This window comes from Paramisgurnus dabryanus, chromosome 7, assembly GCF_030506205.2.
Source record: "Paramisgurnus dabryanus chromosome 7, PD_genome_1.1, whole genome shotgun sequence".
Taxonomy (NCBI): domain Eukaryota; kingdom Metazoa; phylum Chordata; class Actinopteri; order Cypriniformes; family Cobitidae; genus Paramisgurnus; species Paramisgurnus dabryanus.
In genome coordinates this window covers 35,498,425-35,521,257 of record NC_133343.1, presented here as the reverse complement: position 1 = coordinate 35,521,257, position 22,833 = coordinate 35,498,425, and the positions used below count along the sequence as shown (strand labels likewise).

At 36.8% G+C, this 22,833-nt stretch overlaps 1 protein-coding gene across 2 annotated transcripts in view; it reads right to left on the bottom strand.

Moving 5' to 3' along the window:
- Nucleotides 1-21,693, bottom strand: part of grm4 (glutamate receptor, metabotropic 4) — a 233,237-nt gene extending 211,544 nt beyond the window's left edge. Inside the window, exon 1 of one of the 2 annotated variants that reach the window (XM_065279718.2) lies at nt 21,206-21,693. The gene's annotated coding sequence lies outside the window, so the exon portion shown is untranslated. The remainder of the gene's footprint in view (nt 1-21,205) is intronic. The other variant, XM_065279719.2, reaches the window with a different exon arrangement.
- Nucleotides 21,694-22,833: the final 1,140 nt, after the last annotated feature.

Below are 22,833 nucleotides of genomic sequence, written 5' to 3'. Positions count from 1 at the left end.
TAAAATCCAGACTACAGTTTTAAAAGAAAAACTTTGAGTGACATGCTAAAGTCAATGTTAAAGATATTAAGGTTATATTTTCACAGAATGTATTTTATGAAGAAAATAGTGAATCCCAAAATGACTTTAGCTGTGTTTTCACAGGCAGGGTCACATTGCATTGTTTTTTAAACCAGTTATTCCCAACCTATATACTTAAGTAACTTTCAAAGATTTATTAAATGAACCTACAGTACAGTATAAAACAAAAGGTTATGAAGATTTTTTTATATTTGTGATTTTTCACATTCAAACCTAAAACACAATTTGTTGTCGCAATGATATAGTGACAATATATAATTATTTCTCAAAGCCAAAATGCAATAAAACCCTAATGAAATTCTAATTCTAATCAAATAATAATAAAATAATAATTCAACTACTGGCCTTTGTCAGAAGACGCATGGATGGATGCATGGATGGATAGATGGATGGATGGATGGATGGATGGATGGATGGATGGATGGATGGATGGATGCATGGATGGATGGATGGATGGATGGATGGATGGATGGATGGATGGATGGATGGATGGATGCATGGATGGATGGATGGATGCGTGGATGGATGCATGGATGAATGGATGGATGGATGGATGCATGGATGGATGGACGCATGGATGGATGGACGCATGGATGGATGGACGCATGGATGGATGAATGGATGGACGTATGCGTGGACGGATGCATGGATAAATGGATGGATGCATGGATAGATGAATGGATGGACGGATGCGTGGACGGATGCATGGATGAATGGATGGATGCATGGATAGATGAATGGATGGACGGATGCATGGATGAATGGATGGATGCATGGATTGATGGATGCACGGATGGATGCACGGATGAATGGATGGATGCATGGATGGATGGATGGATGGATGCATGGATGGATGGATGCATGGATGGATGGATGCATGGATGGATGGATGCATGGATGGATGCATGGATGCATGGATGCATGGATGAATGGATGGATGCATGGATAAATGAATGGATGCATTGGAAGGATGCATGGATGGAAGGACAGGCGGACAGATGGATGTGTTCACTGGTGGTGCTATTTTGGTACACAAAACGAAAAATAAGTTTGTAAATGTTGATTTTCAATGTTGAATTTCTTACACTGGTTCAAAGTTTAAAGATGTTTTAAATGATTTTAAATTGCACTGTGGCCCAATTATTTCATTCACATGGTTACCCAACACTGAAAGTTAGATCCTTTCCCCGAATTACCCAAGTAACAGCTATAAATTACACATGCAAGAAGCGTTAGACGGCTGTCGCCTCGATGTTCCACAGTACATAGTTAACACAGCCAGTGGTCAATCTTATTTGGAGTCCTGCAGAGTGTTTATATCCAGATATCTCTGGCATGCCATCTATTATGCCGTTTTTTTACTTAGCGCAACAAGTGCCACTGAATTTGTTTGTCAGTGACAAACGTGAAAGGGCTCCTCAGAACAGGAGGACGCAAAAGTCCCCGCAGCAATTTTAAGCTCCTCCGAAAGGGAATCAAGACGGTGGCTTTGTACAAACGAGAGCTCCGGTGCCAGTAACACTGGCAAGCCGCTGGTATGCATATCCTGATGGGAGAGTAAATGAAAGGGAGCATTTTTTATGGTCTTAGATGATGCTTTTCAATCATCTGAGAGCCGAAGCAACCCCCGCAACACAACAAGAGCATCACCCGTGGGAAAGACAAAGAGAAAACACCCACGTCGCACAGCCATGGGCTTTCAAACATCACTCATTTTGCTGCATCTTTCCCAATGTGTGTGCCTGTGTGTGTATGCGTGTCTATCTAATATCCTTGGGGAATTTGCCATTTTACCATTATCGCTGTCAGATAGCGTGCAGCATTAGGAGCGGAATACCAAACGAGTAAGCCATGCTCCTAACACAACCAAAACGCATTAACGTGGCAAATTACGCCGAGATTTTTCCATTTGTTGGCTCAGATTTACATTTTATCAAATGTGCATCTTAAATGAAGAGCAAATTATCTTGAAAGAAAAACACTTGCTATGAAAAAAAGAGGAGAATAAAGAACGCCTTTAATATAAGAGCGCTTTACTGCCATTCAAAATGTGATGTCACCCCCCAGTTGGAATTCGTTTATGCTGATTTGTGTTTTGTTTTTATACGGCTCTTTCACTTTTATTTCACCGCGGTTGATTTTCATTGAAACAGACAGACTGCACTTTTGTCAGTTTATGCGAAAAGCAACAAACGTATTATTTTATTGTATTTACATACGTGAAATGCGAGCAATGAATATTAGCAAGACTGTACGTCCTCTACAGTGCAAGTCTGACATTTTACTCCAGAACTGTTTAAAATTCATTTACACCACAGAATGCTACAAAAATAACACATAATTAAAGATGACATTAAAATGATATTGTTTGTGCCTTTTCAGAAGAACAGACTAAATGAATTCCACTGTTGATTTATTTTCTAAAAGTCCACAGGGCCAAACATGCCTCATTCAGACCAAACCCGATTGGTTGGAAGTTAATTGGATATAACAAATCCCCTTTAAGGAAGATTTCCACAATCGGCGGCCATATTTGCAATGCCTCCAGGAGCTTTTTCACTCCTATCTACTTACGTAAATGGGGGAAGACTGATATCTTTAAAATTGGTTGCTAAAGTCATAATTCAACATATGTCTGACCAAATATTAAACCAGACAGCAATTCTACCATAAAATGACTGTTTCTTAAGCTTAAAAGCACTTTTTCTAGGCTGCTCCATCTTAATGCAACTTTTTGCTGCTGTTTTTATTACAATTGCATTGCACTTTTTTACGTGTACGTATTTTACGAAGTGGCTAAATCGTATTAATTTGTATAATCACATTCATCAATTTTAGTAAGATATGCTGTTGCTAATGCTTTATTCTGATTGGTTGAGAAATGTCCCATTGATGTTGGTTATTTTTCTGTAAACCGCACACCTAAGTTGCGAGATGTCTTAAAAATAGGCACCAGGGACGGCTTTGCATTGTGCCGCATTCCCACCTTGGGTGTGCATTATTGTCTTATAATTCAACAACCCTTCATCAATTATTCCTTACTTATCGTACGTTTTTGTACGATTTGCTACATACAAAGTCATACAAATTAGCCAAGTTGAAAAATATGTACTGTAAGAAATCCTGTGAGATCGTGCTGCATTTGGTTTGTTGATGCTGTTTCCATACGGCAAAAAATATATATTTTTAAATATATTTCAAAATATAAAAAAAATGGCCAAAAATATATATATTTGCTGAAATATATTTTGGAATATGTTTACAAAAATATATTTTTCACCGATATATTTTTGGCAATTTTTTGTATATTTTGAAATATATTTTAAAAGTAAATACATTTTAAGGCATATAAATATATAATTAGCCTTTCACATATTTCAATCTATTCACGTCATATTTAAAGAAAAACGCTTATGTTATGAACCTGTAAACATAACAGTTTTAAAAAGGTTAAAATTAAATATATTTTCAACTTCAAAATATAGACTGGTCCGAACTTTACTTCCGGTTTCAGTTTTTTTAATAGTCTGACTAGTTGCTAAACTGAACTCTTGCACAAATACCTCGTCGAAAATAACAAATGTTTTGGTTTCCTATGTAAATCTATGTTTTGTTTATTTTGCTCGTTATTTAAATAAAGTACGTTTAAATTACTTTGTTGTTATTTATTCTTAGCCAAGTTTACTGAAAGTTACGTGTTGACCACGAAAGCCGCTTGTTTATGTTGTTACTGCTGATACCGTCTATACTTTTAACTTGTATTGAACATATATTTAAAATGTATTTTTGTCCAGATAAATACTTTTTTTTTGCCATATGGGATTGCTATCGTTACTGCACGTCTGCACTGTTTCGGATTTTTGATTTGTTTTAGATTTTCTGAAGTTTGTTTTGCCTCTTATTTGTGAATCACAACTACGACCTTGACACCTAGCTACGTTAAATTCTGTGCACATCACTAAACATTTTTAGAAAGTCCAACACTATTTCTTTTCCTTTAATTTTGTATGTTTTCTCCTGAGGTTTGAGTAGGAGTTGAGGAAAGAGAAGTATATTTTTGCTTACTTGTTTATAGGGAATTTAGATTTTCTCTCCGATTGATCTCTGTTTGTTATTCTGTTGTAGTTCTTAGGCTCCTGAGGTAATTTGTATTCCTGAGATATTTTCTGTTCCTAAACAGGGTTTAAAGTGTGTAACTAAATTGTAAATATATGGAAGATCTTCCTTTTTTACATGACCAAACCAGATGTGGCGTGATACAGGTAAATATTTAAATAATCACAGCATCATTTGTTTGTAAATACAAACGGTTTGATATTTTGTTTCTAATATACCTTTACATATTTCATACTGATTTCATCTTTTTTTTTCGTGACTTGAGCATGAATGTCTTTTTCATGTCACTCACGCAAATTTCTATAAATAGTTTTCGTGTCCATGGCACAACTTTCTTTTTTGTGTCATTTTATGTATTGCATTATCATAGTTTTTTCCTATTTTCTTACCATTGTCGCTTAGGGTTGTGGTTAGAATCACTTTCTGTTACATTTTTAGACATCCTAACCCAAACACCATCTCTAACCCCAACTCCAGGCGAGAATGACTTATAAATAGGAAAAAAATGAGAAAACAATATATAAAATGACACAAAAAAGAAAGTCGTGCCACGGACACGAAAAACTATTTATAGAAATTCTGCCTTTCCATGCGTAAAAACATTAGTGCTCAAGGCACAAAAAAGCTGAATTTCGTGCCATGGACACAAAAAAATTAATAAAATTTTTTGTGACTATAACACGACTTTTCGTGAGATCATGTTTTCAGCTGAAAACACTGGATTTTAAAAAATCTATGAAGTTACACAAGGAAAACTTTATGATATATATTTATGTTTAAAAAAATATATAAAACACTACGAGTATGTCATATAACTATTATATAATCTTATAAAATTATAAAAAAAAAGGAAATTGATTATAGTTTTAACTTTTCCAGCTGTGCAGCAAATGCGAAAACATGCAGACAAACTGTCCATGCAAAGTTCTGATTGGCTTTGATTGTGCAGCATTTTAACCTTTCAGTGTGGTGCATTGATGCAAGAAACAAATAGTTTTGTGTCTGAACAACGCTATCTCATGGCAATTTGTACATATTACACAAGGTGTCTAATTCGTATTAATTTGCACGACTACATTTGTAAATTTTTGTACGATTTGCCTTTGCCCGTGACATTGGGGTTAGGGGTGGGGTTTCTTTATTGTTTTTTATGATAATCGTACATTTTTGCACGGTTAACTTTTCGCCAACTTGAAAATATGTACAAATTCTTCTGAGATCAGGCTGGTCCAGTGAAATATTGGCATAGTGCTTGCTTTAGTTAAATGTCGGTCATTCTGATTGGCTGCAATTCTGTTGCGCCACACAGCCTTTCCAATTTTCAATATGAACGGAAAAACATGATGCTAAAAACGTATTGCTTTGTGCCTGAGCCTAGACCCAGTGAAATATCCAGTTTGCTGTAGTAGAGGTGTGATCACACATTCCCTAAACCCAAATCCAAAAACACTATAACACTTAAAAACCAGCTCTGGTTTGCCGCCTTTAGAATCGATTCAGAAGTGTAAGCACTGCGCTCATCTCAGTCTCACCTAAAGCACCATGACTTTCTTGGCAAAGGTCTGACATACTTATACAGGGCAGAAAATAAACCGAGACCATGCCCCTGAAGCTACATTTTCGCAGAAGCACTGATAAACAAAACAAGAAGTGAGTAATATATGCAGTGATGGTTTGACACCCCATGGATGCAGAAGTCTTCGTCACAGGCTTCTAAAATGAGAATGTGCTAATCGCTAACAAACCACGTCACGTAAGGTCTCCAGGGGGTCAGACAAAGCATTGATGTCATCGGATAATTGTCATTTTTTTTAGCACATCCTCATTCAGTGTTTTCTATGTCCCTGAAAACTGCAGGCGATGGGCCTGAGTCAGCTTAAAAGTCTGAGAAAAATGTAAAGGCGACGATGTGAAAAGATGTTACCTCTTTTGTGATACTGACTCTTTGGCTACATAAGCAGAAATGGTACATTAATTATTTTATAATTGATTATTATAATTTACTTTTTTTTAAGGATTTAATGTTTTTGTTACATTATATAAAAATAACTTGAAACTTCTTTTGTCTATTTCAAAAAACAGGAGAAAAACATTATAATGTGTATCCTCTGTGTGATTTCATCAAGCTGCTACAAAATCTCCTCACGGTCTGCGGATGCAATCCGGCAAATAAGCTGCGTATTTCCAAACAAGATTTCACACGGCTTCAGTTCCATACAAAGAACGAAATCAATGGACAATCGGGATGGACTCCAGTTGTAATGCTGCCCATGCATTTGGCTCTTATTGGAGAAATCTCTTTTTCCCAGATATTTTTCAACAATGATTTTACTCCTGCAATGATTTTTCTCTCTATCTACGCGGGAGCGGCATCAGGTACATGTGGGTGCACATACGTGGTGTTTGGAGAGGATAATGATGGCCGCTGGGTTCACTGGGTTGTGAGAGTAGGTGTACGTGTAACATGGTTGAAAAAAAAAACGTAGTTTTGCTCATTAGACGTGACATAGGACTCATACACATGCACATGCATATACCTGGAATGCACTGAAAGTTATTTCAAATGAAATCATCTGTCAAATGCAAAATGGCAATGTAAATAAATCAGTAAAACACACTTAAGCAAGCTAATCAATTGCTGCTTGTCAATTTGTCTACTTATACTATGCACTTAACATATTAACTATTTTGTTACGTGAAAATACATTTGAGTGCATAGAAGAGTATGGAAGTATTGGGATATACAAATGGATACCAAAGTGCTTAGATAAACATTGTGATAGACAATACACTGAAATGCAACTCTTTAGTGTAACTCACTAAACTCCTCCCTCTCGCAAAGAGTTGCTAAGTGTGCATGGACCTGTACTTCATTTTTTTACTGGAAATACAGTAGCAGACCATCTGGATACTTTAGGGATACTCATTTCAACATAGTGGAACATACTAATTCTAATTTAATAACCGATTTAGTTATGCAAATTAGGACACAGCGAGTGCCTTTAGGATTACTTTGCAATCCCAGGCAGGTGTGTTTGATCAGAACTAAACACTGCAGAGGAAGACCTATCAGAACTGTCTGGGATTTGTTAACATTGCAGTAGCATTGAATTGTGACTATTTCCATTGCTAAAAAGGTAGCGTTGCCTGAGAAATATCATCTCTCAAGGTTGCAGAACATGCATTATTAATCGGGGCAGCTCAGAGTAAATAATTACAAGTCATTATCAAAGCCTAGGTTTCGAAAAAAAAAATATAGAGGCTCGTCCTCTCTGTTTCTATAATGAGCCTGAGCTGGCCCATTTTGCATTGTTAGCGATATTAGGTTTGAAAGAGGCAACTCCTCCCCAACTGTGGTTCTCTATTGTAAAATCAGAGGCTGGAAGGGAACAAACTAGCACCATCGTCACCTGGTACCTGTTTCACATCAGGGTTGGGCTTTCATTCAGCGGCTGCATCCATAATAATGTAGCCGGCTTTTTCTATTCCATTCTTCAAAGTGGAAAGTAATTGTGCTAGTACTCCCTTTATATATATATATATATATATATATATATATATATATATATATATATATATATATATTTCTGATGGATATACAGACAGACAGATACTGTAAATAGATAGATATATGGATGGATAAAAGGATGTACGGACAGAAAGACAGATGCGCAGAAAGACACACAGTCATATATAGATAGAAAGACATATAGATAGACAGAAAGACAGACAGACAGATATATAGATAGACATATAGATAGACAGAAAGACAGATATATAGATAGACAGACAGTTAGATAGACAGAAAGACACACAGTCATATAGATAAACAGAAAGACAAACAGACATATAGATATACAGACATACAGACAAACAAATAGATAGACAGAAAGACATATAGATAGACATATAGATAGACAGAAAGACATACAGATAGATAGAAAGACAGACAGACAGATATATAGATAGACAGAAAGACAGACAGATAGATAGAAAGACAGACAGACAGATATATAGATAGACAGAAAGACAGACAGACAGACATATAGATAGACAGACATACAGACAAACATATAGATAGACAGACAGACATATAGATAGACAGAAAGACATATAGATAGACAGACATACAGACAGACACACATATAGATAGACAGACATACAGAAAAAAATATAGATAGACAGAAAGAAAGACAGAAAGACATATAGATAGATAGACAGAAAGACATATAGATCACATATGACATATAGACACACAGTCATATAGATATACAGAAAGACGGACCGACATATAGATAGACAGACATAAAAACAAACATATAGATAGACAGACAGACATATAGATAGACAGAAAGACATATAGATAGACAGACATACAGACAGACAGACATATAGATAGACACAGTCATATAGATATACAGAAAGACAGACCGACATATAGATAGACAAACATACAGGCAAACATATAGATTGACAGAAAGACATATACTGATATGACAGAAAGACAGACAGACATATAGATAGACAGACATACAGACAAACATATAGATAGACAGAAAGACAGAAAGACAGATATACATATAGATAGACAGACAGACATATACTGTAGATAGGTAGGATGGATGGATGGATTAAAAGACAGACAAACAGACATATAAATACTTTAGATGGATGGGTAGACAGACTGATAGATAGATAGATAGATAGATAGATAGATAGATAGATAGATAGACAGACAGACAGACAGACAGACAGACAGACAGACAGACAGACAGACAGACAGACAGACAGACAGACAGACGGGCGGACGGACGGATGGGTGGATGGTGGATGGATGGATGGATGGATGGTGAATGGATGAAAAGACAAATTAACAGAGATAGTCTAGACAGACAGATGGATGGATGCATGGATGGATGGGCGGGCAGGTGGACAGACAGACAGACAGGTGGGTAGACGGACAGATGGGTAGACAGATATTATAGATTTATGACAGACAGACAGACAGACAGACAGACAGATAGATAGATAGATAGATAGATAGATAGATAGATAGATAGATACTGTAAATGAATGAATTTATGGATGGATGGATGGATGGATGGATGAACGAAAAGACAAACTAACAGTGATAGTCTAGACAGATGAATGGATGAATGGATGGATGGATGGATGGATGAATTAATGGATGGATGGATGGATGGATGGATGGATGGATGGATGGATGGATCGATGGATGGATCGATGGATGGATGGACAGACAGGCCAATGGTTAGATAGATACTGTAAATGAATGAATTTATGGATGGATGGATGGATGATGGATGGATGAACGAAAAGACAAACTAACAGTGATAGTCTAGACAGATGAATGGATGGATGGATGGATGGATGAATTAATGGATGGATGGATGGATGGATGGACAGACAGGCCAATGGTTAGATAGATACTGCAGATGAATGGATGGATGGAATGGGCAAGCAGAGGGACAGACAAATAGACAGACAGATGGGTAGAAAGACAGACTGAGACTTTATAAATACTATAGATAGATAAATGGATTGATAGACAGATGGACAGAAAGAAATAAAGTAAGAAAGACTAACAGAGAGAGAGAGAGAGAGAGAGGAGAGAGCAATATTAAGTCTGAATATATTGTATTTTGTTTATAAATATTGTTGAATTGTATTTGTACAGTTTATAGAGTATATATTTGCCCTATTTGCTTGCTGAGAGAAACAGTGTTCTGTTCATTAGTGGAACTTTTTAATGGGGCAGCCAGATGGGGCCAATAAAGAAATCTTATCTGGGCTGAATCCCAGGGTTTGCAACTATGTTACTGCAGATTGGTCGATGGGAGATTTACCATTTCACTGAGCTAACAGTAAGAGGAGTTTGAAGAGGATTTCTTAAAGCCCCCAACCAACAAAACACACTTTTAAATGTGTTTCTAGCAGAAAATGAGTCGCCAGTGTGTGTGTGTGTGTGTGTGTGTGTGTGTGTGTGTGTGTGTGTGTGTGTGTGTGCGTGCGTGCGTGCGTGCGTGCGTGTGTGTGTGTGTGTGTGCAGAAACATCCTGTTATTATACAAATCCATCTATTCTGCTTTGTGTAATGTTTTTAAACTGCAACACTCACACAAAACAGGCTGTTGGGGATTTCCTATCAATGTGATGTCACATTGATTACGCCCCACCCACAACCACTCACAGACTCCACCTTATGAGCACATTGTTCAACCTAAAGGTTTCATAATGGTCACTCCTGTCTCCTCTAAGATAAATGACTTTTCCTTCCATTTAGGAAAGACATGTCCAAGTGGTTTCGAAAGAAAAAAAATCACTTTTCAGTTGCAGCACTTATAGTGTAATGGTGAACAGAGCTTGCTTCCGCTCTAAAAGCATACAGCGATATCAGTGGTCTTAGCCACCGTAGATTCACTTCAAATGGCAGGCAAGGAGCTGATCGTTTTCATTTAACCTCTACATGTGGCCTCGGCCCCCGGTGTCAGAGACAAAAAGGAAATACATAATCTGGCGGGGTGCGATAGAGGTGCGGATATGAACCAAATGGCAGTGTCAGGGCAGCGAGTCTTTAGCTGTAAGTCTGCCAGAGTCCAGGTCTGACCATGATGCTGGTGGGCTAGTAAAATGTGCTTATTTCACACATCATTTCACATGAGCCGCTTGTAGTGGGGTCCATGTGACAGAAGGAAGATTTCAGGCAAACGCAATGTCTATCTCTCTGTAGCCGTCGGACCTTTTGCGATATCTTAAAGGAATATGCAAAATAGTGTTGCAAATCACGGTGTTGGATTTGTGTGGGTTTGGCTAATGGGGATCTTTGCTCAGAGTAATTCATGTTATGTGGGTAGCGAAGGGCAAAGATCAATATAACAGCACAACTGCTCTGCAGGTGGGTTAATGGTGAGTTTTACTCCAGAGGCGAAATTACAGTATGTGGTCAATCGGATGATGATAAACTCGCATACCAAAATTGTCTTGGGCAAGCTATGGATTCATGCGAAGGCTGTTGAAGAAAAATATTTGCAGTTTCTTGTCAAAAATGTATTTACATTTAATCATTTATTCCTTTTATTTATTATTTAAATCAATCAACTGGTCATCTGTTTATGCATTCAAATGTACATTCATTAATTACATTTAATTTTATTTTTTATTAATTAATTCACATATTTGTTTATTTTTCACGTTCGTTCATTTAACCAATTATCCAGTCATTTGTTCGTTCATTCGTTTGTTCATTCATTCATTAAATCAATGAACTCAATTATCTGGTCATCTATGTATTCATTTAAATTCATTCATTTAATTATATAGTCATTTAATCATTCATTCCCATATTTGTTTCATTCATTCATTCAATCATTTGTCCAGTCATTTGTTTATTTGTTCGTTCGTTCGTTCGTTCATTTAACCAATTATCTAGTCATTAATTCAGTCTGGTTGTTCATTCATTTATTAATTTTGCCACTTGTCTGGTTGTTTAATTGATTCATTCATTCATTAAATTAATTATCTGGTCATCTATGTCATCATTACATTTTTATTAATTAATTCATTCATTCATTCATTCATTCATTGAATTATTTGGTTATCTATTCATTTATTCACGTATTTGTTTTGATCATTCATTCATTCATTCATTTATTCAACAATTTGTCCGGTCATTCTTTCGCTAATTCATTCGTTCATTCATTCGTTAAACTATTTGTCTAGTCATTCATTTATCCTGATAACAAATTGGCTGGTTGTCATTCATTCATTCATTCATTCAATTATCTCAGTCAATTCCTTCATTCAGTTATGTGGTAATTTATTAATTCATTCATTCACATCAATTTGTTTGTTGTTTCGTTTGTCCGTCCGTCCGTTCGCTCTTTCATTCATTTAACCTAGTGTCTGCTTCATTCAACCAATTGTCTGCTCATTCACTCATCCAATTGTCTGCTCATTCATTCATTCATTCAAACTAATGTCTGCTCATGTATTAATTAATTCATTCAAACTATTATTCAACAATTTGTCCGGTCATTCATTTGGTCATTCATTCATTTATTCATTTAGTCAACTAATTGTCTAGTCATTCATATATTCATTTAACAAATTGTCTGGTCGTTCATTCATTCATTCATTCAATTATCTCAGTCCATTCCTTCATTCAACCATGTGGTAATTTATTAATTCATTCATTCACATCCATTTGTTTGTTCTTTTGTTTGTCCTTCCGTCCGTTCGCTCTTTCATTCATTCAACTAATTGTCTGATCATTCATTCATTCATTCATTCAAACTATTATCTGCTTATTCATTTATTCATTCATTCAACCAATTGGCTGCACGTTCGTTCATTCATTCATTCATTCATTCATTCATTCAACCAATTTTCTGCTCATTCATTCATTCATTCATTCAATCATTCAACAAATTGTCTGCTCCTTTGTTCATTCATTCATTCATTCATTCAAAATATTGTCTGCTTATTCATTCATTCATTCATTCATTTATTCAACCAATTGTCTGCTCATTCATTCATTCATTCATTTGTCTCTCTGTTCATTTAGTGTGTGGTATGAATTTGACATTTATTAAAAATACAGCAGGGATTTGACGTTTATACAGAAATAACAGATACCACTTATATGCAGAGTTTTCGAATATTTGAGGTGTAGCATATGATTTATTGCCCCTTTTTAATTTGCCTGTCATTTTTTAATAACTCACTGTTCTGCTACTTGACTAATGACCATTTACACTTCATTTATCACTGTGGGTAACCAAAATACCTTTTTTTTTTGCTTTTCAAGCAAGTCCTAAATCAACCTCCAAGCCCATTCGAGCGAAAACGATGATTTTAAAAAAAATTTGGAGAGATCAGAGCTTCTAAGCAACACACGTGTCTCAAATTTTGACACCAAATTCAAAAAGCTTTAATAAGAACCAGAGAGGTGGACAACAACCCCTTTAACCATTGCTCTGATATGAACCGATGCACAGCGCCAGTCAGACTTCAGAGTCCTGCGTTTCTTATAGTCCATTGAGTTTCTCTGGGGGAGCACGATCATGTGCCACAGATCCTCTTACCCAAAACACTACACGGACCATTTGAGGTAATCGAACACAAAGGAATATTTTGGTGCGTATGCCGTGGACTGAGAGAAACACTAGTGGGAAACGCTAGTTGGGCTTTTTCCCTATAGTGTTTAAGCAGTTGGCCAGGGTCTCTATGAAGCAGATGGTTTGGAATGAAGCGATTCAATATGACCTAGCATGTTTCATTACACACACACTGAAACACGATTATATATCACAGCGTTTATTTTAAACTGAGATCGACTGCGAATCCTCTTTTTAATGAGCATCACGGTCGTGTTTTGAGTAAAAAATATCCAATTAGATGAAATCAAGATGCATTTGCTGTAAAGAAAATTTGCTTGCTTCCTGTTTAACATGAAACGGCATTCGCAGCCAAGCCATTTCAGAGTAAAACGAGATTTTCAATAGGAAAAAAAATCTAGGGCATGACTTGATTTAATTCGTCAAAAATAGATTGTATTGTAAAAGGTGTCAGCGTCATACAAAATCATAGCTCGACCTGTGTGCCAGCTTGCATTCGTTTTTGAAGAACTATTCCTCCCCTTAAACACATCCACCACCCTCTTTAGAAAACGCTTTCAAAAAAGGTCAAGTTCATTTCACAGGAAATGCTTTTTCAAATCTGTTTCCAACCATAACCTTTATTGTTAACACTAACCTGCCATGAATTACTGCCCTTGGGACATCTTTAAAAATGCTCCATTATATATAACAGCAGGTTAAAATAATACACAAATATTATAGCAATGCACAATATTTGACATTAACCGATGTGACCAATCTATTATAAGGGATGCAACTGATGATTACATTGTATTTAAAGATTATTTATAGTGCAGATGATGAACTGTGTGCTATGACTTTCTATTGCATAGGAAAGTGCATTTAGATTGCAAGTTGACTTAATGCATAAACCTCATTTATTTTTCTGACAGCTTTTTTTCACTGCATCGTCACACCTAAAATAATTCTGGCTTAAAGGGATAGTTCGGCCAAAAATGATATTAAACCCATGATTTACTCACCCCCAAGCTGTCCGAGTTGCATATGTCCATCGTTTTTCAGACAAACACATTTTTGGATATTTTAGAAAATGTTTTTCAGTTGATTAAATGTAATGTTACGGGGTCCACCCATAGTCCACGACCTTCAAGTCCAAAAAAGTGTGTCCATCCTTCACAAATTAAATCCAAACGGCTCCAGGATGATAAACAAAGGTCTTCTGAGGGTAATCCGCGCGGTGTTGTTGTAGAAATATCCATATTTAAAACTTTATTAACGAAAATAAATACCTTCCGGTAGCGCCGCCATCTTAGACTCCTCTGTATTCAGGAGAGAGTATTAGCGTAGTGTACGCACTTTTCTTAGTGACGGATGACAAATTCGGAGGGCGGGGGCACAGAGCAGCAGCAGAGTAGCCTTCGTAGGCTGCGTAAGCACTCATCCTGAATGCAGATGTGACTAAGATGGCGGAGCTACCGGAAGGTATTTATTTTCGTGGACTATGGGTGGACCCCGTAACATTACATTTAATCAGCTAAAAGATCTAAAACATTTTCTAAAATATCCGAAAATGTGTTTGTCTGAAAAACGATGGACATATGCAACTCGGACAGCTTGGGGGTGAGTAAATCATGGGTTTAATATCATTTTTGGCCGAACTATCCCTTTAAAGGAATATTCCACTTTCATGAAAATTCCAAATAATTTACTCACCCCCATGTCATCCAAGATGTTTATGTCTTTCTTTGTTCAGTCGAAAGGAATTTAAGTTTTTTGAGGATTTTTCTCTATATAGTGGACTTTCAATGCAGTTTAAAATGGCAGTTTAAATGCAGCTTCAAAGGACTCTAAATGATCCCAACCGAGGCATAAGGGTCTTATCAAGCAAAACAATAATAATTTCGCCCAAAAATATAAAAAATGTACTTTTTAACCACAACTTCTCGTCAGACACTAGCCTTGTGATGCGTCAGCATGACCTTACGTATTACGTAATCACATCGAAAGGTCACACATGTATGCAAAAAGTGCCGCTCCAATCTTTCAAGTGTGGAGAAAGAAAAAGTGTTTTGGGCATTCGACGCGACTAACACGCGAGTTGAAAAATCTGAACTTTGGCGGATATTCACGCTGCGTTATCCAATCAGGAGTTTGTTCTAGTAGTGATGTGATTATGACATAGCGAGCTGATGCAGAAATATGAAACAACAAAGGAAAAAAAAATCATTGTCGCTGTATGTGGACACCCAGAAATGTACGACACATCTTCGTATTTTTACAGAAACAGGAATAAAAAGGATCTTGCTTGGAAGAAAGTGAGTGACAATCTGGTAAGTTAAAACGCTATTTACTCAATTTAAGCTATATATATTAAAACCTAAAAACATGTTTTCTATACCAAGAAAGTGACAAGATGAAAACCACTACTTTCTGTTACAAACGTTCACATAGCATATTTAGGTTCTAAAAACATAATAATGCAATAAATCCATGACAAGTTTTTTTTTTCAAAATGCTATAAATCTATTGAATAAATATATAAATGTGCATTCATCAATTTTTGTTGGCTTTGAGTGAAATAATGGAAAGTTTTTCATAAAATCTCCTAGGGTCAATGTGTTAGCATGACAGAAGCGTGATGCTGTCGGGAGAACAAGCAACAGCCAGCATTTTTTCGTCTCCAGAGTGCCTCTCGCGTAAATTATTCAATTTTGATGGCTTGCGTTTCTTCCCCGTCATAGACCAACAAAAGTATTATTTAATTGTTGTTTGTTTGTTGATCACAAAAGTACAAAGTAGATGAGGAAAACTAGGATTCAGTGTGTATTCAACGCGCCACCATTGTTGTTTACCGTGCGTGGAATGGTGCGCTGTGATTTGTTGAGCGGATTTATTGCATTCTGCAGAGAAGGAGGACTGGTGTATATCGCATTTTGGGAGACAAGATGACAGAATAACATGGCGAAAATTGGATTTTTGATATTTATATATATATGTACAGTATGTATGTACGTACATACTGAGACTACAAGCTTGCTAAAGCCGGCAAATTGACCATATCCGCGTCTGAATTTCATGTGCGATGGATGCAAATTTCACACGCAAAGGGTGCGAGTTAAATCAAAATGTTCAAGCGTCCAACTACCTGCGAATTGCGCAGTTTTTTTCTATTCATTTGCGTCTGGTTTGCACGCACAGTTATGCCTAGGCTGGGAGCGTTTAGAGCAAACTGTTGAGGTCCACTATATGGAGAAAAATCCTTAATTGTTTTCCTCAAAAACTGAATTTTTTTATTTTCGAAAGAACAAAGAAAGACATAAACATCTTGGATGACATGGGGGTGAGTAAATCATCAGAATTTTTTTATGAAAGTGAAGTAATCCTTTAAGCTGTTGCGTTATAGCTTACATGGGTTTAAATATGTAAAACCTGTTAATATTAAGTGTAATGATCTTAATATAAATGCTGCCATGTCACAAGTCTACAGCAAGGGAGAGAGGGAGAAAGAGGGAGAGAGAGAGAGAGAGAGAGAGAGAGAGAGAGAGAGAGAGAGAGAGAGAAACTGCATCTGATAAAGGCATGCCACTCCGGACCTGCGATGCAAAGAACAGATGTGGGCGATGACCTGGTGGAAGCTATCACACTACACTCAATATACTGTCTCCTCTCCAAGGCCTCTGTGCCAGAAGGTGTCATCAGATAATGTGGGCAGAAAATCCATAACCTGGAGCCTCTGACACAGGAGTAAATTGAGTCAGAATGTGTTTTTTTATGCTTACTCAGTTGGTTTAAGTAATTAGTTTGTGATATCAGTCACTCTACTCTATAGCTATGGGTTGTTTTTTTTATCTTAAAAGGCGACTGCTCGCACGTCGAGGATGATAGCAACTCTGAAATATGCACGCAGCTGAGAAAGAAATTACAATAATCTTATCCACACCCAGAGCAAATTTTCTCCAATTTAGACCGGGCTGTCTCTGTGATACTTGGTACGGGCTCATACTTAAATACTGCAAAGACTTAAATTTCTATTTCAATAATATCATATTTTTATATCATATCCTGTGGCTCAACAGATACAGCATGGCACCAGCAATGCTAAGGTCACGGTTAAGTATATACTTTGGATGCACTGTCAGTTGCTTCAGGGGAATGTAACTGCAAATCACAGTATGATATCATAACTGCTGCACTGGAATAAGTAGGCCGGCCATTATAAAATATAGGGGTGCAAGGCAAAAACTAATGCGGGGTTAGTTGTAACACAGACTGTTTACATTGTTGCACAAGGTTGAGTGTTTTGTTTTTCCGGTATTTTTTTCACGCTGCCAAAAGACGATCTCATGCAAATTATTGGAAATGTATCATGTTTTTCCAGAGAGTTATTGAAGAACGAGTGGCATGTAAGTAAATTTTTTCATCATATGTTTTTTTCGGTTTCTAAGTTGGGTGTGTAAGATACCAAATCCAATGCTGTGTCTTATTAATCAGTGTCTTGTTGACTAAAACATAGCATCGTTTTGAAATCTGTCTGCAGCTCTTAGCACTTTTTTGGTGGGCTTGAAAATATTTTGACCCCAAGGGGTTAACTGTAACGCTTTGTTACAACTAACCCCTTAGCACTTACGATATGAAAACCGCTAGCGTTAGCATAATTCTTGCCGTTGTTTTAAACAGGCTACACACGAATGATTGCTGGCTGCCAACAAAATAAATGCACCTGTCTTATCAAAAATCGTGTGTCAAATTTATTTTTGTTCATATCTTTAATATTGATTGAATAAGGTCACGTCAAAGATCGAAATCAAAATGAAATGAATGGCTAAAGTCAGACTTTAATGCCATCATCTCAGAATTTGATTTTGAAACTGTAGTTTGGTTATTACAGACTGGGTCACATATAAAAAATGTTTTGTCATAATTGTGCTGCTTTTTCTCACATATTTAGACATTTGTATCCATTTATAATTGAACTATTGTTAGAAAAGGGCTGGATGAATGAATACAGTGTGGATACCGGTCTATTATAGACAGATATATAAACAATATCCACTTCAAGTATATAGACACAATAATATTGAAATATTTGCCTGCAAACTTAATTTTAGCAAGTGTTACAACTAACCCCCTGCCTGTTACATTTAACCCCACCTATGGGGTAAGTTGTAACGTTTGCACTTCTGTCACGTTTGGTGTAATTGTCCAAGAATGGTAGTTACTAGAAACAAACTTCAAATGTTCATTTGTAGCAGAGATGTGTGTGTTGCTTGTGTAAAAATATAATTAATCAAAGTCAATAAAATTTTGAAAGATTGAGCCAAAACCAAAAAGCGCTGTGCCGCTCTCCCCTACGCATTTTTACTTCACAAGCAATGCAAAAAATTGTATTGCTTTACCAAGCTATCAAAGAAATTAGGCTATATTAATTTTCACAACCTTATTATCAACCTCCAACATCTCTATCTAAATTTGATTTATTTTGAATCTAATTGTCTCATTATCAGTTTCCATCTTATTAGCACTACTCATGGGTAAAGCCGAATAAGACCAAAGCATTGCTGATTCAAGACTTGTGCAATTTATACATACATTATATCATAAATATGTTACCAACCACAGTTAATAAAGTATTGTGAGCATCTGTCACCATCCAAGTACTATATATACACATATATGCAACTCACACTTATAAAAATAATGGTTCCTAAAAGGTTATTTTTGGGATATATGGTTCCATAAAGAAGTGGTTCTCAAACTTTTTCGGCGTGTGGCCCAATTTGTATACGGTGCATCCATACGTGCCCCATCAAAGAAAATTTCTAAAAAAAACCATTGCAAAACTTAATATTTGAATTAAACAAAACCTATTAAATTATTATAGCTTTATTTTTTATATTCACAGAGTTTATAATAAATACATTTATTTTATAAAATGTCATTTGAACGGGGCCCCCCTGGCACCATATCAGGGCCCCCAGTTTGAGAACCGGTGCGATAAAGAACCTTTAACATCCAAACAACCTTTCTTTGGAAAATTTTCTTTGTAATGAAAAAGGTCCTTCAGACTAAAAAGTTAAAATAGAAGGAATTATTTTAGTAACCATTTTCTGAAGTTCTTGTGGACCAAAAATGCTTCTTCTATGGTATGCACATACACATAACTTATGTCCCATTTATAAAGTCACAGTGACCATTTCAAAGCTTTTTCCATACAGAAAATATGCACAGTCTATAAAGCGGGTGATAAAAGGTGAAGCGGGCGAACTATTAATTTAGTTCATTAAATCCATCTGTGTTTTCTTGCTGCTCTCAATGGAGGTAAACTATGTTAACCAATACTGACTCTCAACAAGAGAAAACTCGGGGGTCAAATGGGATTTACAGAGCAAGAGTCCTAAGAACACTTCTGAATAATGTATTAAACCCAATGTTGTTGCTCTTTCTCCAGAGCAGCACTTACAATAGTGCGTGATCGGACTATCAAAGAGAGAGACTTCATCAATCCAGGTCATCAAGTTATGGGAGGAGAGAAGTGCAAAATTTGTCGCAAGCCAAAAGTTTACAAGTTGGCACCGTACCAGTCGCCTGTGATGGAAAAGTTCATTAACTCATTCAATTATGTCGCAGAGCCATCTTGGCCGAGTCTGAAATGGTCTTTAGCATTCCAAACAAACACACTTTCCATTCGTGTAAAAGCTTCTCTGGACTAATGAAGTCTAAGCGGTGACTTCATACTGCAATAGCTTATACAGTGCATATGCAAGCTGACATCTTTCTCCATCACACGGCTCTAGACTTCCCTGCTGTGAATGTTATCCAACCAAAGTCCCCGGAAAGCTCTTTTTCCGGTGGAGAAACCCTGAAATGCTGTACTCCGTGCTTTATGATCAATGGTTTGGTAGAGCTCCTACTACGACCCAGGGAGTGAGTCATTCTTGCGACAGGCTCTCTACACTACAGAAGTCACTGCACTCCATCAAAAATTGTAGGTGTATATCCTTTTGTGTGAGATAGAAGACTCATTAGATCTGACAATGGAACAGTGCAAGGCATTGTGGTGCAAAGATAAAGGTTGTGGCACGCCGATACATCCACCTGACAACTTGTTGCCTTAACAGGTGCTTCTTGTTTCGCTGACTGGAAATTTTCAAATTCTGCATGCAACAGTATTATTCGATTGTATCATTCATAGCAAAACATCCATTAATGCCATTTGGAAAAGTTTGCACAGACCCATCTTTTAAACATGTCCATCTGGTCCATAGTGCTGTAGGGTACGACATCTGCAAGGCTGATTAACATCTCTGCTTGCTCCAGACCTCCACAGGCTATATCTACTTATATCTTTGCTGCGAGTAACCAAGAGGTCCCTTACAGTGTATGTCATAAAGAATTTGTTAAGCAATTAAAATACTGTCAATGTGAGAAAGCACATCTTTGCAACTTAGATACGTTTTTCACAGCAAAATGCTAACAGGCGATTACCATATGAATCAATGCGTACTGCGTTCACCATTACGCAGAGGCGTTAATGCAAAACAACCAAACCTGTTGTTAAAAACAAAGTGATGGGATAGACTTAACATCACTCTATTTATTGTTTTTAACGTTAAAATGTCGCCATATGATAAATAACAAAAAGTCAGTACAAATCAGATCTCTTCACAATAACTGAACACCCTGCCGTACCGCGCCACTGCTCACTGTTTGTAGCCATTCTCTTTAAAATTTCTCACAAGCATCACGCTAACCCCTTTTTTTAATTGCGTGGAAATGAACAAATAGCAGGGCAAAAGCAACAATACCAACATTACCAAAACGAATCCGAGCTTTTTGTGCGCACGCAATGCGTGAGTGATGTTCAAAGTTGACCCATTTCCATGCACTCACCGTTGCTCTATCTGCCGCCGCTGTAGTCAAACACCTCCGGCATGATCACCTAAACAGAGCAGGCTGCAGATTTTGGAGTATTTCGCTTTCGATCACTTGAGGTACAATGGCCACCGGTTCGACAAACTCCATTCCCCGCGTATGGAAATCAAAAGATCCCCGAGAGCGCGAAACCAAGTGCGAAAAGCTGTTGCGCTGTCCAGCCAAAGTGGTGCTGAAACGATCTCGGAACCGAAGTACTTTCCATTTCTTCGAGCGTACGCGTCCGATCATTCAATATTACAAAATGCTGTTCGTCTCGTGTTAGGGTCTCATACCTGAAATGATGGTACCGCACCGAGGATAATTGGAGACGCCAGGCACAGAGCAAAGGCGTGCTGAGATGTAGGCAGTGCTCTTCAGTCGAAGCAGTGCGTTCAACGCCCACATTGCTCACTCTATTTGATCACACGCGCGCGCGCGCGCACACACACACAAGGCAGTGCATACACTGAATGATGAAAAAGCTTTCTGGAACGTCAATAAGGAAGCCCTTATGAAAATTACTTATTGCTTTAATAAATTTATCCGGGAAAATGACAAACATGTCTGCTCTCAAAAGCATACTTGGAAAGATTTTAATGAAGCCCACATCCCCTTGCCAAAAAATCCTTAAGGAATTGCCATCATCATTTGGAACCAATCCTAATGGGATTCAACATGAATTCCAATAAGATCTTCAAATGAGAGGGATATGAATAAAGAAAATGTCAAGTTATCCAGTAAAATGTTGAACATGTGATTATTTTTGAGTTCTTACTTCCATTAGGAATGCTTTCAAATATCAAGTTTTCATTATTAAAGTTTGTAATACTGCATTAGTCATTTTTCTAAAACACTCATTGGCGTTATGTAATACTAAACATAATGAAGAAGGATGTCATTTTGGGCTATTTAAAGTGAAAATAACACATACAATGCAGAATATGTTGTTACAACCAATGTCCTGGAGACAACTGTATGTCTTTTTGTACGTGCAAAATGCAAAATGTAAAGCATAATGATTCAGTCGACACGATGAATGAGCAAAGTAAGCTTTGACAGTACAGAATGCCCCAATGACCTTTTTTTAAAATCCATATTTATTTATGCATTGCATTATGCATTATGTTTTTAAGGACACATTTGCACGTCATCTAGGTTTGAATGCAAGCTATGCAACTTTTCCATTTGGATGGAGGTCTTGTATTCAATCTCTCCCGTGATATTTTATACTGACATCTTTATTCTAATTTATTCACATCAATGCCTTTGACTTCAGTCTCATCTATACCATTTTTTCAAGGGATTATGGTTATTATTGTAGTATGCAATATGTATTAACAGCTTTCATGTGTTCACCTATACAGCTTATTAGCTTATATATCGTTTTTAAAGAGACAGATTGACAGTTTTAGGTTAAACTCTTAACAGTGCAGTCTGATGAATAATTTAAAGCGGATTTAACTGTCATTCATTCTTGCATTTTATTACCCTTGCATCTGCATTTTGTGCAAATTAATTTTGTTGATTTTTGTAACTGTGTACTGTCAGGACATTTGGCAATATCTGTTATCCCATTAAGCTATAATTGAATATTCTATGAGTTA